At 43.6% G+C, this 17,534-nt stretch overlaps 2 protein-coding genes across 2 annotated transcripts in view; both read left to right on the top strand.

Annotated features, from left to right (window-relative positions):
- Positions 1-13,968, top strand: part of LOC308414308 (protein FAM156A/FAM156B-like) — a 115,079-nt gene extending 101,111 nt beyond the window's left edge. Inside the window, exon 3 of the transcript XR_013974872.1 lies at positions 13,870-13,968. The gene's annotated coding sequence lies outside the window, so the exon portion shown is untranslated. The remainder of the gene's footprint in view (positions 1-13,869) is intronic.
- Positions 13,969-14,025: 57 nt separating this feature from the next.
- Positions 14,026-17,534, top strand: part of LOC308414309 (uncharacterized protein) — a gene marked incomplete at its 3' end in the record, with an annotated part of 54,130 nt that continues 50,621 nt past the window's right edge. Inside the window, exons 1-2 of the mRNA XM_080909537.1 lie at positions 14,026-14,134; positions 15,703-15,841. The remainder of the gene's footprint in view (positions 14,135-15,702; positions 15,842-17,534) is intronic.

Genomic DNA, 17,534 nt, shown 5'->3' with positions numbered 1-17,534 from the left:
GTATGTATGTACATATTTATTGGATCACATCATTGTGTGTGGCATCTGAAAATGGTCATATCTTTTATACAATGATCAAACAGGTCATTGGTTATCATGAAGTATGTACTGGTAAAGTTTGCTGGTTTGTGTTCCATGTAAAATAATCAACACTTGTCCCCTGAGGTTTTCCATGATAGGGTGAGGTCAATATGCCAAGCAGAAGCTAAACGTGGATCATCAGACTAAGATGACATTCTAGATTTGTTTTCACCAAAATTAAGAAATGGGGGTACAAATGGAATTGGTTGCTCTCGTGGTAACATACTGATTCAGGTGAAAATGTTGACCTGCATGGACAGACACTGTGCACATGCCTGAAGAGGACATGATGAGTGTACACTGCACGCTCCCTGTCTTCCACTATGTGTTAAATCCACCACTTTCACTTGTTTCACATTGTCAACCCAACAGGAACCATCTGATTATGGAACTGTCAGGAGGACACATGACCAAGTGTGAATACCAACATGGGAATACATCATGACCAAGTGTGAATAGCAACAGAGGGACACATGGCCAAGTGTGAATAATCGCACAGGGACACAGGACCAAGTTTGAATAGCAACATGGGGTGACATGGCCAATTGTGACTATTAAGCTAAGAGAGAATACAAGTTCAACAAGCTTAAAGAACCTGAAAGGTGGTCAGATGGGATGGGATACTCCAGGCATTCTGCCTTTCAATTTCCACCAGTTTTTCTTTGATTGTTTTTGTTTGTTTGTTTGTTTGGTATTTTGAGGCAGGACTTGTCTTCTGTGCAACTGTGGCACTGCTGGAATTCACAGTGCACTGGAAGAAATTCACAGTGATCTCCCTTCACCTGCCCCCTTGCTGTCAGGATTGCTGGCTAGAACTACTTACTATATTACACCACCCCAGTTTCCATTATTTCTTTTTCTTCATGTAATATCTTATAAACAGAATTTATTTTTGTAAACAATCTTTATAAATAGTACATAATCATTTCAGAAATAATTGCAAAATAACATAATATTTAAAGTAGTTTGTATGTATAGTACTTGAGTCCAAAAAAACCCAGTGTTAGCAGATACAAAATGGCATAAAGCTTATGAGAGTTTGTTGTATTGTTGCAGAATAAAACTTGAACTCACTTTTTTTTTCATCCAGAAAACCTAGAAGAGCAAATCAGTGTTGACCTAGTTTGAGTTTCATCTTTTAAGTGAAAAGAAAATAAAAATTGTAAAGTACACTATTCCATATGGCAGCCACATAGAAATCCCATCCTGATTCATTATCATTATGTTGTGGTATAATATTTTACTATATGTTTTCTATGTATATGATTATGAGATCCAGAACCCATTTGAGAGTGTGCCCATAAAAGCCAGAGGTCAACATCAGATGGCTTCCTGTGTAGATCCCCAACTTAATGTTTTCATAATTATCATTGTTGTTAATTTTTTCCTTACATCCCGATTGCAGCTTCTACTCCCTGTCCTCCTCTAAGTCCCCTCTCACCTCCCTGTTCCCATCATTCTCAACTCCATTATTCATGATGACCTTGTCTATGAATGCAAACATTCATGGGCCAATCCAACCAGTGGGTGCTATTCTTCAGACACTAACCTTCCCCCGAAACTATCCCCTTGTATAGAGGAATCTCATGGTACACACTGTTTTAATGTGTACATGGAGTATGCGGCCCGGGAGAACTGAGGACTGTTCAAAGGGGGAGGGGCAGACACTGATGACATTTTTGCAAAGAGCATTCTCATGGGCTTACAGCTTTCTTGCCCTTGCATGGTGGCCCTCAGTATTCACATTCACTGCCAGCATACTGCGACTGGTCTGAGGATTGACCTACACACAAATGGTGATGTTGGGGGAGGGATTCTGAGATTACTTAGCAGTAACTTCAGACTCCAGTGAAGTTCCTCTCTTCATGACAATTGGGCTCATAACTCACTGATGAATATGTTGGAGGAAAAGGCCTCTCCTTCCAGGACTCAATGGTCAGTCTGTAAGGCTTCAGGACAATCTAGGCATTAGGGACCAAAAACAAGGATACCAAGAGTAAGGAAAAGGTAAGAAATATTATTGTGAGGCATCCAAAATGCCTTGCCTGCTGCCCTGATAGTTAGTGTTCTAGTCTGACAGTGAATCCTGACACCCATGCATGTCCTGCAATATTAATGGCTTTATGAGTTCACACAGAATCTGACCAAATGGGACTGCCCTTACATGATGGGCACCTTTTCCTAGCAGCTGCTAGGGCAACACTTCCAGGCAGAGTTGGTGGCAAGCTTATTGAACGGACAGTCTTGTCCCTGTAGGCCTATCCAGTGTGTAGCTGGTTCCTTCCAAATAGCATGAAGAAGGAGGGAACACAGACTTAAAGAAAGGGCTTCAGCCAGCTCTTGTTGTGTCTGGCTCTCTTGCTTTTGAGGGACATGAAACATATTCTTTCTTTCAGTCAAGGCAATTGAGGGGATACAAGATAGGACACCACACTTGAGAGTAAAGTGCAAGTACATAGGAAGAAAGGGGTCACCAGCAAGGGGTTCCTGGGCTCCTTGTCTACCTGTGAGACCATTTTTGTAGTTTGACCTTTTCTGCTTCCCTGCTTGGCCGGGGAAATGTATTCTGTAAGCAAGCAACACTCTGCAAACTGATTTCATTGTATTTCTGGGCCCTTGGGAACTTGGACAAGAGTCTTCCCTGGGTATTGTGAAGCTAGGTGCTTGCAATACAGAATTTACAATTTTTCTGATTTTTTTTTTACATTTTAAAACTATGTGCAATTTTTTGTTCACACGTGCAATGACTTGGCACACATATCAAAATAGTAGAGGCCAACAGCAGGAATTCTGGTCTCTCTGTAAACCACATGGGTTCCCAAAACTGAACTCAAGTCTTTGAAAGGCATGGTGACATGTGGGATGACCATTATGCCTGGCAGGAAACTCAGATTTTCGTGAGTACTGTTCCCTAGAACTCTTGTGGTCAATGAGCATCAGAGGCAAATCTTTGTGCTGTGGACATAAGAAACAGACTTTGACTGCTAATACCCTCGAATTAACGCCTAGAGCATGATGTCTCCCATTCCTAAGAAAACTCTGGGTTCAAGAATTAATGGCTGCACTTGGGATGAGTCATTCAATAGCTAATTTAGGCCACAGATTTCCGACTATAGGCCCAAACAGCCTTGCTGCAGACAGTGTAGAAGTACGTAGGACAAAGCACAGCACACCCAGTGGAGACAGGAAATGAGCTAGAAGCTGAGGGGCCATGACATCTGTCAAATACCTTGAAAATTCTCTCTCTCTCTCTCTCTCTCTCTCTCTCTCTCTCTCTCTCAATCTCTCTCTTTTTTGGGTTCTCTGAGGTTTTCATACAATGTCTTTTCAACACATTCACCCTCAGCTCTTCCGAGATCCACAGAGCCTTCCATGTTCTCATGAATTTTTGCTATTATATTTTTTGTTTCGTTTTTAAGCCCTCCAAGTTGAATTTACCCCCCCCCTTTGGACATATTGACATCCAAATGCACCTGCATAGATGAGGTGCGAACAGTTCAGACAAGCCCAGACCTGTGCTGGTTCAAGCCAGAACTATGTAATGCCATTGAGAAGGGTCTGGGGTGTTAGTTCAGACACTAAAGTTGCTTGCAGCAGGAACATGAGTGAGTTCATGGTATATGGCCAGACCTGGTGGCCTGCCCTCAGGGTCCTAGATCCAATAAGGCCCTAACTAAATATTGGGTCTTATGAGATCTCAGGCCAGGCTAATTATGAGGTTCACATCCAAGAGAAAGGCTGTCTCTACAAATAAAGTGGCCAATTCCCCAAGGATGTGTTGAACTAGAATCAAAACACACTTTCATGTAGGTATGTATCCCACTTGCATGCAGACATGCATTTACTCACAGAACAACACAGACACCCGTAAAAAGCCTCTGAATTCCAGATGGACTGAACTTCACAAATTCTCTGTGACTCCACCTTTAAGCATCTCGCCAACTCCTGCTTAAGCTACTCACAAGACAACAGTTGTATACTGTGAGTATTATGGGCACATTCTTAACCACAGTGTTCATTCATATATGTGAAATATATAGATTTGTGACATCTTCTTTAATCAATTGGGAGACTGATCCCTAAATACCCTTGGCACCTTTCCCCACTTGGTCAGTCCTAGATAGGATAGCTGGTCTTTTAAGATCCAGTTATCCAGATCATCTTCACTGTATTGCATGATGGAGAGGGGAGTTCCTTTTGGCCCCAGTGAACAAAGAAGTACTTATCATTTTAATGGACTGACCCTGGCCATGGTGACACTTTGGTAGGAGTAAAGGAAGAAAATGCACCAGAGTCCCCCTCTGTAACAAGCTGCTCTTTTCCTTTCTGCCTGGTTGTAGTGGATGATGTAGGGTCAGTAAGAGCTCATCCAGGGCAAAAGGACATGTATCCTCGGAACTCTTTCTGCTCTTGTCTCTATCACCTCCTTTCCCCTTGCTGCTATTCAGAAAGGGAAGCAGGACCAAACTACATGGCTGAGGATGTTTGGTTCCCTGACCCTTTTTCTCCCTAGGCTGGTGTCCTGCTACAAGAGACCCAGGGACAGCCACAAGGTCTTTCTCTTATTTTAGCATCCCATGTTCCCATTCCCTATGTCACCGTAGCTGAGAGGGTTTTTCTTTTATTGCAGATATCCCAGAAAGATATAGTCCTTCTGTGTGGTACTAATCTGTGTGGTGAGTTTGGCTCTTACCTCTGTTATACAGGGAGAGTCTGTATCCTGAGAGCCACCTTCAGGGCAGTCTTTTAGGTATCAGTAGGTTCTCCCAGCCTCTATATTCTCTAACCCTTTTTCATAAACTGATCACAATTTGATGCCTAGAGTCTGAGCAAAACAAAAAGTACTTGCCTTTTTAAGTTTGTCCTTCATGCCTATTCCCAGCCACCAAACTATTCACCTTCTAGTAACCAACTAGTCTATAATGGTGTCTTAAAATTCCACTTCCTCTGTGGAAATGTACAATGTGCCTGTGAGATTTATCATATTCATACATTCATAGCCTTGGAATCTGACACAAAGGAGGGAGGGATTCCATACTCACCTCCCGGGTTCCCTCCTAGTTGCCCTCTGCCCTAGTGGTTGTCCCAGTGGCCATCCTTGATGATCCATTCTTTGTGTGCCCACAGTATCCAAGTTCACTGTCACGCATGTCCCCATTGCTCAACAAGCCTTTTGCTCATGAATCTCTGGGCTGCTCTCCTTTCACTCCTCACATCCCCATCTCTTCCTGTTTTCCCTCCTACATAGATAAATACACCCATTCACAAATTTGCCCAGGAAAATGAAGAACGTGGGGCAGACTTAAATCCTACCACCCTCATGAGTACATGGTTCCCTGTGCCAGGTGGACAAAGGCATTCTCAAATACTCAAGGCACAGATGCTGTCCCCTGTGATTGGTATGTTCCAATTAGTATCTGTGTTAGGATCTCTCCACCTTCCCCAATGGATCCCCAGAGCTCATGGCTTTTAACTATCCAGAAAGCTATCTACAACATGTTGAATGTTTGTGTCACACATGAAGAAGGGTCCAATGCCTGGCCTTCAGCCTGCACCTGGGCTAGTGATGGTCACACTACAGGTGGTCCAGGCTGCAGTGCTATTCTTGACAGGAAGTCCCATTGGCTGTCTGGCCACTGAAGGAGAAAAGATTGGAGAAGGACCCTGTGACACTGTCTGATCATTTGTCCATTAGAAGGATTCCATCCGGTTTCACCCTCTTGGACCAAAGCCCTTTAACCTGCAGTTGATTCTCATCCTACGGTCCTGAGACATCTTTAGACCTGTGCTCCATTCACACAGTTTGTCTCAGTTTTCCTCAGGCCAGTCCTGAAGGACATCGGGGTACCTGGCATATAATGGTAAAGAACCCCAAATGATGCCCAGGAAGTTCTGTGAGCATAGAAAAATGCAAGGAGCCTAGAGATTGAGAGCAACATAGGCTGTGTTTGCCGAGGGCTAGATTCAGGTTCCTGACACTCTCATGGGTCTCCCTACAACTTCTCAGAATCCTCCCATGCCCTCTTGTGTCCTCCATGGGCACCATACTCATACACAGATCCTCACACACACACATAATTGAAAGAAAAGGTTAAATAAAAACTCCTATTTTCTTGATTCAATAAGTGTCTACCTAATTCATTCCAAGGATCATTATCTTTACGTCTCAGTTTTTCTTTTGAAAATAGATAGTATTTTCATACAACATATCCTGATTTTAGTTTTCTATCCTTCTACTCTCCCAGGTCTTCCATTTCCTCTGGATCATTGCCCTCTTTCTCTCATTGGGAAAGCATCTCTCTCTCTCTCTCTCTCTCTCTCTCTCTCTCTCTCTCTCTCTCTCTCTCTCTTTCTCTCTCTCTCTCTCTCTGTGTGTGTGTGTGTGTGTGTCTGTCTCTCTGTCTCTGTCTCCCCCCCCCCCCGTGAAGTTGAATATTTTTGTTTAGGTCTGTAAAGAATTATATTTTGAAGGGGATTGCACTGAATATGAAATTTTCTTTTGGTAAGATATCTGTTTTTACTGCGGTAATCCTGTTATTGATCAATGAGTTTGGAAGATCTTCCCATCTTCCGTAGTCTTCCTTAATTTTTTTTATAAACATGAAGTTTTTTTTCATATAAATTTTTTACTTGCTAGGTTTTAGATGATGTGAAGTTGCTGCTTTCCTGATTCATTTCTCTGGCTGTGTGACATTTGTATATAGTAAGGCTACTCATTCAATTTATTTTATTTTAGTTAGTTAATCTGTATTTAGTCAGTTCTCTGATGGCATCTATGACCTGTAGTAGTTCTCTGGTAGAATTTTTGGGGTCACCTATGAATACTATCCTATCATCTACAATGATTATTTGACTAGTTCTTTCCCAACTCATATTGTCTTGTTCTATTGCTGGTCTGGGCAGCAGATGCAATCGACAGAGATCTTTGGCCCAGCCCATCAGGAGCTTTCAAAGTGAGGGGTAGGCTCTAGCAAGGAGAGTGAAGTGCCACTTCTGCTGCCCCTGCTCTGGTGCTGCTTCTCTTTTGCCATTGCTGCCCTTGCCCACTGAGATGCTGTGCAGGCTATGCTGAGTTCAGCCATCAGAGGGCTGGCTAGGTAGCAAGGTACAGGGGAGCTTCTAGCAGCAAAAGCTTTAGGCGAGCATTTTTTTCCCAAGAAGCATTATAGCTCTTCCATGGCAGATGCTCTCAGGTGATGGAGTAATTTTCACACACCTTATTACTTCTGATAGTTCTAGGGTACTTTGGGGTCTGACAGCATGTGCTTCCTATTGGCTTCTGCTGAGATGTTAGGGATCCCTCAGCTATATGTGGAGGGGGTTGGGGTTGCTGCCTCTACATGACTGATGGTCACAGCTCTCTCTATGGGGAACTGTGGTTACATGATGGGGGCCTAGTGTTGGGAGCAGAAGCCTTTGTTTTTGCTCTGGTGTCTAGACATCTGGCATTGGGAAAATTGCAATTGTTGAGGCTGTTATCTGGTTTTCTGGATATTGGGGTGGTGTTGTGTTTCTCAGCTTCTGTAGTCTCTCTGGATTTTCAGAGAGTATGGTGGCTACATCTTTGTTTTTCTAAGCTGTTTATCTGTTGTGTTCACAGGGGATACCTGCTGAGGCTGGAGGCTGGGATAATGGGAAAAGTTGGGGAGAAAAGGTGGTAGAAGGGGATGACCTCTGACTTATTGGTCATGAGGTCAGATAATGAAAGGAGACTGCAGCACATTTTCTGCTATAGACCTGGAGAAAGGACTGGAGGGATGGGGTTCAAGATCAGTTGTGAAGGTCTGTTTGTGCCTCCAGCCTCCTTGTTGATGACCTAGAGTTATCAGGAAGTGACTGCTAGAGTTGGGGTGTGGGACAAAGCAACAAGTGTGGAAGGAGGTTAGGAGAGGATGCACGGTGAGTTCTACAGCAGATTGGAGTCTGAAGATTAGGGGAGGCAAGAACCTGTGTTCTGCTGCAGAGCTGGTTATAATCTTGGGACAAACATCTCAAGTCTCAGGAACAGACAGAGTAGAGAAGTTGGCTGGGCAGCCTACCTGATACTGGGTTTTCTGGCAAGTGCCACCGGTAGTTTAGCAGGAGGGTGCCTGCTTCAGTTGGAGGTTGAGACACATCCACCAGTGGGAGGACAGAGACTAGGAGGTAATGGTCTATGGGATCCTCCCAAGAGGAAGGAAAACTGCAGCTGATGTGGTATTCCAGCTCTGGAGAAGAGACTTAAAAGTTGAGTCAAGGGCACTCACAGAGAGAGGAGAATGCCTGCAAGCAAGCTAACTTGTTTTCTCTGATGTCACAAGCTTTTGAGAAAAAAGTCATATGAATGTCCAAATCCAAGAAATATTCTCCTGGCCCTCCTAGTCCAGAGAAATTGAGTTGGGAAGGGGTCAAGTACACTTAATAATGGGTTGTTTGAGTATACATGCTTGGAACCTGGGTGCCTGTGCATTCTACACCTGATGTCCCATCAGTTAGGACTCATTGAGGCCATGGGAACAAATATCAGTCTTCATCGTCTATCTTCGATAGGATGTATGGAGATTTAAACCTCCCTGCTATAATCAGAATTTAAAGTAAACCCTACAGAAACAACCACTTCAAAATTATATGTCCAGCTACCTAGCCCAGTTCCATGGAAGAGATGTGTGTGTGTGTGTGTGTGTGTGTTAGAGAGAGAGAGAAGAAGGAGGAGGAGGAGATCCAGACCATATTGGGAAGAGAATGAGATAAAAGGTTTCATGGCCACCAGGCTATTCTCCTGCCTTAGGCTTTGAGCTTACAGAGCAGAATAACAGGGGTAGCAGCCAAAGACTATTCACACTTGAGCTCTCCTGACAAAGTGGAAGCTCAAGTTGTCTTTCTCAGGTTTGGCTCTGCAAGAGCACCTCCAGAAATCATTAGACTGCCACAGGCATTGGATGTGGTTCCTATGAGATGTATAGCCTTGTGGTTGTGGATAACAGGCTTTGATCGAGGGAGTGGATGGTTTTCTGTGCTGTGAGGCTCTGCTCTTGCTAGAATACGAGGCAAAGAACACTGGTGGAGGACAGTAACTTTACCTGGGCCTGCAGCCTCATTGGGAGAGAAATAGGGTTAGGTACTAATGAGTCTTTTAGACAAGCAGTCATTGAGTGACTATTATAACTAAACAAAGTGAAGCAGGGCTCTGAATCAAAGAAAGGGAGACATACAGACAGATGCACTCACTGAGGGATAGACAGGCAAAAACCCTGAGATGCCAGCTTTCACCCTTACCTGTAATTGTGCTTGAAGGCAAAGTGAGGATTTGATGCCTTTTTCTTTCCTTTAGAATCCAAAGTAGTTCCTAGGTGCCATATATTCCTAAGCCCTGAGTCAGACAGTGGGACTGAAAAGGAAAAGGAGGAGGAGAAGGAGGAGGAGGAGGACAAGGAGGGTGCACATAACGTTCTGGGTTACCTGTGACAAGGGAAAATGGCATCAATTTTAACATGGGATCTGTGCCACATCCTTATTTTTATTCAGTGTGTCTCTCCACAATTAGATGGGCTGTGCTCTAAGTGGTTTGAAAATGATGGACTGAGTGAACTTGTCATAGACAGGCTTTACATGCCCACTGTTGGGAATAAAGACATTTGCTGCCATAAGCATTTTTTGTTTCCTGAGGATAATAATGAAATGGACAAGGGCTCCTTGTGTCTCCAGAAGGTGTCAGAAGGTTATCTCCTTCCTGGGATTCAGGGTGAACAGACCTGGAACTCTTGGATCAGAGTGGGAATCCTCACATGTAGACCTTTCTCTTACCCAAGGTCACTATGTTATCTGTAGGCTGTGTAAACCTTGACAACCAATGAGAACGTGGTATCAATGAGAAGAAGTTTTTTCTTGTCATTCCAATCACATCTGCCTCTCCCCCTTTCACACTTTCCCTTGCCACCTTGTTTGTGAGGAGTAAGGGAGGAGGCAAACATGACTTTGAAAATAAAGAACTGGAACAGCAATGGCTCATGCTCTAAGGTCAAAGATTGACAAATGGGACTTAATGAGATTGCAAAGTTTCTGTAAGGCTAAGGACACTGTCAAGAAAACAATACAGCAGCCAACAGAGTGGGAAAAAAATCTTTACCAACTCCACATCAGATAGAGGCCTAATATCTAAGGTATACAAAGAACACAAGAAGTTAGACACCAGAGAATCAAACAACCCTATTAAAAATGGGATACAGAGCTAAGCAAAAGGTTTTCATTGGAGGAATATCGAATGACTGAGAAGCATGTAAGGAAGTGCTCAACATCCTTAGCCATCAGGGAAATGCAAATAAAAAAAAATTCTGAGATTCCACCTCACACCAGTCAGATTGGCCAAGTTCAAAAACTCAGATGACAACAGATGCTGGTGAGGATGTGCAGAAAGAGGAACACTTCTCCACTGTTGGTGGGGTTGTAAACTGATACAACCACTCTGGAAATCTGTTTGGCGATACCTCAGAAAATTGGACATAGTACTAACTGAAGATCCAGCTATTCCACTTCTGGGCATATACCCCAGAGACACTCCAATATACAACAAAAATGCATGCATCACAATGTTCATAGCAGCTCTATTTATAATAGCCAGAAGCTGGAAAGAACCCAGATGTCCTTCAGTAGATGAATCGATACCAAAAGTGTGGTACATTTACACAATGGAGTACTACTCAGCTATTAGAAACAATGACTTTATAAAATTGTTAAGAAACTCGAATGCATCTAAAGAATATTATCCTGAGTGAGATAACCCTGTCACAAAAGAACAGACATAATATGCAGTCACTGATAATTGGATACTAACCGCAGAAAGCTCTGAATACCCCACAAACAACTCACAGACTGTGTGAAGTTCTAGAAAAAAGAAAAAAAAGAAAAGTAAAGTAAAACCATTATGCTTAATCCTTACACACCAAGAAAACGTTGACTAATTCTGGGTTACATCCTGTTTTACATGCACTTTATGCTCATTGTAACTTATCTTAATGCACACTATCAAACCTTTAAAAAAAAAGCCAAGTACAGACAAAAATACATTCATATACTTTTATGCAAGGATGCTTAAAATTTTTATATTTATCTTTGTTTTTTTAAAAATAAAGTTGTTTAAAAAATGAAGAACTGGTCCTTCAGTGTGCATTTTACACTGAGAGCCTGGAACACATTCCCTGAAACCAGCAGCCTCTTTCTGCATCTAGCTGCTGCTGAGATGATGTCCTATCTAAAACAGTGGAGATAAGACAGAGCTTTTTTTCACCCCATTCCACAAAGGTGTCACATCCATCTCTTCTGTCTTTTTTTTTCAGTTTTCATCACCTTCGTAGACACTGTGAAAGTGAATTTTGTTTCCCTACATATGCACTAGGCTGAGGCCTCTCAACATCTGCATTTCAACTGAGATAAAGCTTCTTCAGCGTCCAATACACTGCTGTTCTCTGGCTATTCCAAGCTACTATGCCCATGGACCTCCCTAGAAAACATTCACTACTATCTATCTCTATCTCTGTCTCTCTTTATCTATCTATGCTTGTGTGATTATATATATATATATATATATATATATATATATATATATATACACACACACATATACATGTACCCACATGATCATTCACATACACACACCACACATGCAAACATGCACTGTTCAAGAAAGAATGACAAGAGCAGAAAAAGAAGTGGTCTCTGTATAGCAGGGATCTTTCTTGTGTTTCACTCCCTTCCCCACTGTGAGTGAAACAGAGGAAGAGGAGAAGTAGTGGGTCATGTAATTGGCAGGTTTTGGTAACACTCTGGTGTCTCAAAGATTGTTTGAACAATGGAGGATTACAAGGCTGTAGGAACAATCTGGGAGACGGTAGGGGCTTTCAACCAATGTCTGAGAGTAGAGAAGCCTTATGTTCACAAATGGTTGGTGACTATGAAATCTAGTGGGTATCTGGTGTCCAGGATCTATGGGAACATCAGGTGAGAGTGGTCTGGGAGGAGACTAGAAACTGGGGGCCACCACCAACCAAGATGCAGGAGCAGCTGTGGAATTGGGAGTCAACAGCAGATGGCAGCACAGCACAGCACACACAGCACAGCACAGCACACACAGCACAGCACACACAGCACAGCACACACAGCACAGCACACACAGCACAGCACACACAGAACACACAGCACAGCACACACAGCACAGCACACACAGCACAGCACACAGAGCACACACATCACACACAGCACAACACACACAGCACAGCACACACAGCACACACAGCACAGCACACACAGCACACACAGCACACACAGCACAGCACACACAGCACAGCACACACAGCACAGTACAACATAGCACAGCACACACAGCACACACAGCACAGTACAACATAGCACAGCACACACAGCACACACAGCCCAGCAAACACAGCACAGCACACACAGCACAGCACACAGAGCACGCACAGCACGCACAGCAAACACAGCACACACAGCACAGCACACAAACCACACACACCACAAACAGCATAGCACACACAGCATACACAGCACACACAGCACACACAGCTCACACAGTACACACAGCACAGGCACACACAGCACACACTGCACACACACACAGCACACACTGCACACACACACAGCACACACTGCAAGGCACAGCAGTTAAGACTAATCTGTAGCTTTGCCTGGAGCTTCCAGGGCCTGTTCTAGACTCCACTGGGTACAGGAAGACACAACCCTCCCTGTTCCACTTCCTGCTGTCAATCAGAGAGATGGTGAGGGGAAGAGCTCAGCACTTTAACCTTGCTGCAATCACCTGGGGAAAGATAATGTTGCTGCTCTTAGATGATGCCTGGCTCTTCAGAGGTTCTGTTTTGGTAAGGAAGGGATTAAGGTGGAGGTCAGAGGGGATCCTCTAAGGACACTGCAGCCTGGGCATTAGGCTGAGTACAGTGGTATTCATGTGTGCAATGTTGTGTAGAAACCATGCATATCTATACCTACAATGCCATTTTGGGGCAGGCACTGCAGTTCTCTTTATAAACAAAAGCCTATGATACATACAGAAAGTCCTTGCTTTGATCTCCAGCCTCTCTCTCTCTCTGTCTCTCTCTGTCTCTCTCTCTGTCTCTCTCTGTCTTTCTCTGTCTCTCTGTCTCTGTCTCTGTCTCTGTCTCTGTCTCTCTCTCTCTCTCTCTCTCAACGAATATACTCATTGTAATTGATGATTACATAGGGGTTCACATTGACACACACACTGATTGAGTAGCAAGCACAGTCTTGATTTCTAATTGATGATGGCTGAAAGACCTACTGACCAGTTTCAGAGTGTTACTCATAGAAGGAGACACAGGAAACAAGTGAAATTTATGCTCTCTGGTGGATTCATACAGAAAGGCAGTCCCTGCCTATTACACAGAGATTCTCAGTCCTTTTTTGTGACCCTAAACATGCACACTTTCCCGTAAATCACCACACTGAGGACAGAGTTTATACCCAGTTTCTCCATCCATTCACAGGTAGGTCACAATAAGCACCATGGAAACATGTCTCATGTCACAATGACTCCCAGCCAGACCCCAGAGGCTTAAGCATGGTGCCTCCCAGTATTGCCCCACTGTCCACTGGGGCTGGGAATGGGATGGGGGGCTGATGGTCTCAGGGTCCTTCAATCAGATAATGGAACTTGGTTTCACAAGAAAGGAAACATAAATAGCTGGCTCATCACTACAACAAGCCGATCACCATCAGGACCCTGTTATTTATTTCTTTTACTATCTTGCCCTCTCCCTGCAGGAAGAAAGTCACTCCTCTCAAGAATCCTACTTCACCCTGGAGTCTCTGGACATTCAGACTCCATTTCTTGAGAGACCTGTGCAAGAGGTCCATCTTCTTACCACTGGCCATAGAGCTCAGCTCTGAGTGCTCAGCTGCCTGTCTCCTCCCACGGACACCTTCGATTGGATAACATCTGGAAGCAGGAAGAACTAAAGAAGAGTTTGGCATCCAGGCCACGTGGGACAAGGTCCAGGGACAGCAAAAGGTGGTCTGCTACCAACAGGTGAGGAGAGAATTGGTGTTTCTTGAGAGCACGCACATATTTGATGTTTGCGCATTACCTATGTGTGCCCTCCCTAAGGAGGAGTTATATGCTGTCTCTAGTGACATGTCTGTGATCTAAAGATCTCAAACCCTCTGGAGAATATATGTTCCGCATGGAATATCAACTGGTCTGGAAAAGGTATTATTTTCTTGGACATGGTCAAGTACCCTTTCTCTGGGGGTTGCAGGCATGGTCAGAAGCTTTTCAAAGTAAGTTTTCACCTTCACATTCACTTGTAATGGCTATTGATTAACCAAGGTTGTCCATGAAAACCAGTAATTGGCACACCTTGGCCAAGCAGACTTCTGCATTGGTATGGGCGATGGCAACTAGAATTGGAGTCTTTTTAGAAATCCAAACTACATGTCAAAGAGATCAATTGTTTTCAGTTTTCCTTCCCTGTCCTATGCCCACTCCTCCTCTGCTTGAGTTAGAAAATAGGCCTGCCAAGGGTACCAACCAAGCATGAGTACCAACCAAGCATGACACAACAACATACAGAGGGGCAGGCAGTGTTCAATGCTGGCAGGCATAACACAGTAGGAAGAAAGGGGTCCCAAGATTAAGGGAAGGAGTCAGACACACCTTCACTCCCAGTGTGAGGAGTCCCACAAAAACACCGAGCTAACATCTATATTTGCAGAAGACTTAGAACATACACATCCACACTCCCTGATTGCCAGTTTGGTCTCATCTTGGGATGTCTCTGTGCCTAGTGTTTGGCTGTGGGTATCTGCATTTGTGGGAACAGTTTTTAAGCTGAGTCCAGCACTGATATGCTTTTATAGTGAGATCTAGGAGACCCCATTTTCTTGTGCATGTCCATGTTGGGCAGTTGTTGAACTCTCCATTGTCAGATCCTGTGTATGCATTGATAGGAGCTCTGGATTTCTGGTTGATGGTCCTATATGAATAAGGTTTTTACAGCATGTGTACAGACTCTCTAGGGAAACATCCAGGTTTAGTTCATGGCAAATATAAGGCAAAGTGACTACCCAACCTAAGGAGAAAGCATGGCATCTCGCATGTGACCAGAATTATCCTTCATAGATACTAAGAAGATCTGAGGAATATAGAAGGCTCAAGTGTGACAAGAGCAGAGATTTCTGTCAGTTTGAATGGAAGAGATGATCAATATCTGGGTGGGCCATTGCTGGAACTGTTTGGTGTAAAACTCTGAACTTTAGCAGAGTTTGTAATACAGTCCGTCCCTCCCCTATCATGTGAGAGTTATGTATCTTTTTGCCAGATTCTGTATTAAGTGGCACATGGGGATGGTGCACACAGGCCATGCATATTTTCAAGACCTTCATCTTACAGGGATATTCCCTGGTGACAAAATATGGCCATAGTCCCTAATCAGAGCCTTGCAACCAAGAAGGGCTCTGAGAGGAAACTCTTGAGAACTAAGGTGCCCCAGGCTTGGTGCTGGACACAGGGAAACGTTGATCAAATACTCAGTAGATTTGTTTGGAAAGGTAGGCTGTACCATTTATAGGAAATGTTTAACTTTGATTTCCCTACAGAGTCCTCTGAAAGACACCCATTAGTCACTCCAAAGAACACCCAATGAGAAATACAAGAAGTACTTTAAAGAAATCATTGTTCCTAGACATACCTAGAGATCTGTTTCAGCCATAATCATCGAGAGAGACCACTGAAGAGGTAAGTTCACCTTCCTTCAGATATGAACATAGAGCTCGAGAAAGACTGTGATTCTCAATGGATGTCCAGGGGCCTTGTGGAGAACAGAAAGAGGAGGATGGACTCTCCCCACTTCAGAGTCATAGCCCGTGGTATGAACAGAGGGCTTTGTCAGTATGGCATTCTGCACTAGAGCAGTTGCCAGAAGGGAAAGCACACATCTGGTGTACTTTGTTACTGAGAGAAGCAGCACAGTGTGTCCTACAAGTGATGGAGCTGGGACATACAGATAAGTTCATAAATAGTGACCTGGGAAATAGAAAAAGCTCACATGTGATAGGACTGGGACATAGACCCAAGGTCACAAGTAGTGGGACTGTGATATAAATGATCCCCATGATAGTGCTGGGACATAGGCAGAACCTTGGTATAGATACAAGCTCAGAAATGGTCAAGCTGGGGCATTGATGCAGTCTTGCAGCTGGGACATAGACACAAGCTCACAAATGGTGGAGCTTGGACGGAGATGCAGTGGTAGAGCTAGCATATAGATACAGGCTTACAAATGGTGCAGCTGAGATACAAACACAGGGAATGAGAACCCAGTCCTGGCAGCACTCAGGAGGCAGAGGCAGGTAGTTTGTGAGTTTCAGGACAGCCTTGTCTCCCAAGTGAGTTCCAGGACACTCAGGATATGCAGAGAAATATCTGGAAAAGTGAAGGATGGAAGTGTGTAAGAGAGAGAAAGAGTATAAAGAGACAAAAAGAAAAAGACAAGAGAATAGAGAGAAAAGAAAGAAGATAAATTAAATAGAAAACAGAATAAACAAGAAAAAATGAAACAAAATAAGGAAGGAAGGAAGCAAGCAAGGAAGGAAGGAAAGAAGGAGAAAGGAGGGAAAGAAGTTCTGACATAGCACACAGTATCTCAAATTCTTTTCAGCCCACCCTAATCTTGTACCAGTGACCTTTAATAAGTCTGCCCTTGAAGTAAATGTTGGCCCTCCTCAACCAACACCATCACTAACATCTATGTCTTGGTATTAGTCCAAGGAGGAGACAGGATAAGTCTATGCTTCCTTTTCTAGTCACACAGCAGGCCTGTAGGTTCTTTGCACCCAGAAAAGGGAGATTCAAGAGTCTCACAAAAGATCTCAGAAAAAAATCAGGATTCAGAAGATTAGCAAATTCTGAATCTACTCATTAAACAATCGAAACACTACTTTCCCCCTTGTGTACTAGGGAATGACACCTCACATTTCTCTTGACAGTAAGGGCATGAAAGGGAGCATCAAATCCACGGCTGATAAGAGCAGGTGGACAGCACTTGAAATGTGAGGTTAGGCATGAAGCAGGAGCTGTACAGATGATTTCAATTGAACTTGCAATTTTAAAGGAAGGAGAGGTCTCCTAAAAGGAACAAAGATTCACTATACCCCTCTTTTGAAGTAGTTGAACACTCCAAATGGTAGAAATGTACAAGGTCAGAAATACTGTGTGTCCTTGCCAAATGTGAACAACAATAATGTTCATGTTGCCCGAAAGTGGGATATTGTTTGGTTGGACAGATGGAGCTCTGCTTTAAGGGACAGATCTGCTACAGGAACGAAGGTAGCTCTGGAATTCTAACAGGTTTTCTTATAAACAAACAGGGTGAGCTTATGCCTCATCTCTTCAGACTTTCTTTTTACCTTTGAAGCATGTCCTAAGGTAT

Source organism: Micromys minutus, assembly GCF_963924665.1.
Source record: "Micromys minutus genome assembly, chromosome: X".
NCBI lineage: Eukaryota > Metazoa > Chordata > Mammalia > Rodentia > Muridae > Micromys > Micromys minutus.
The sequence above is the reverse complement of the archived record's forward strand: the minus strand, read 5'-3'. Positions and strand labels throughout refer to the sequence as shown.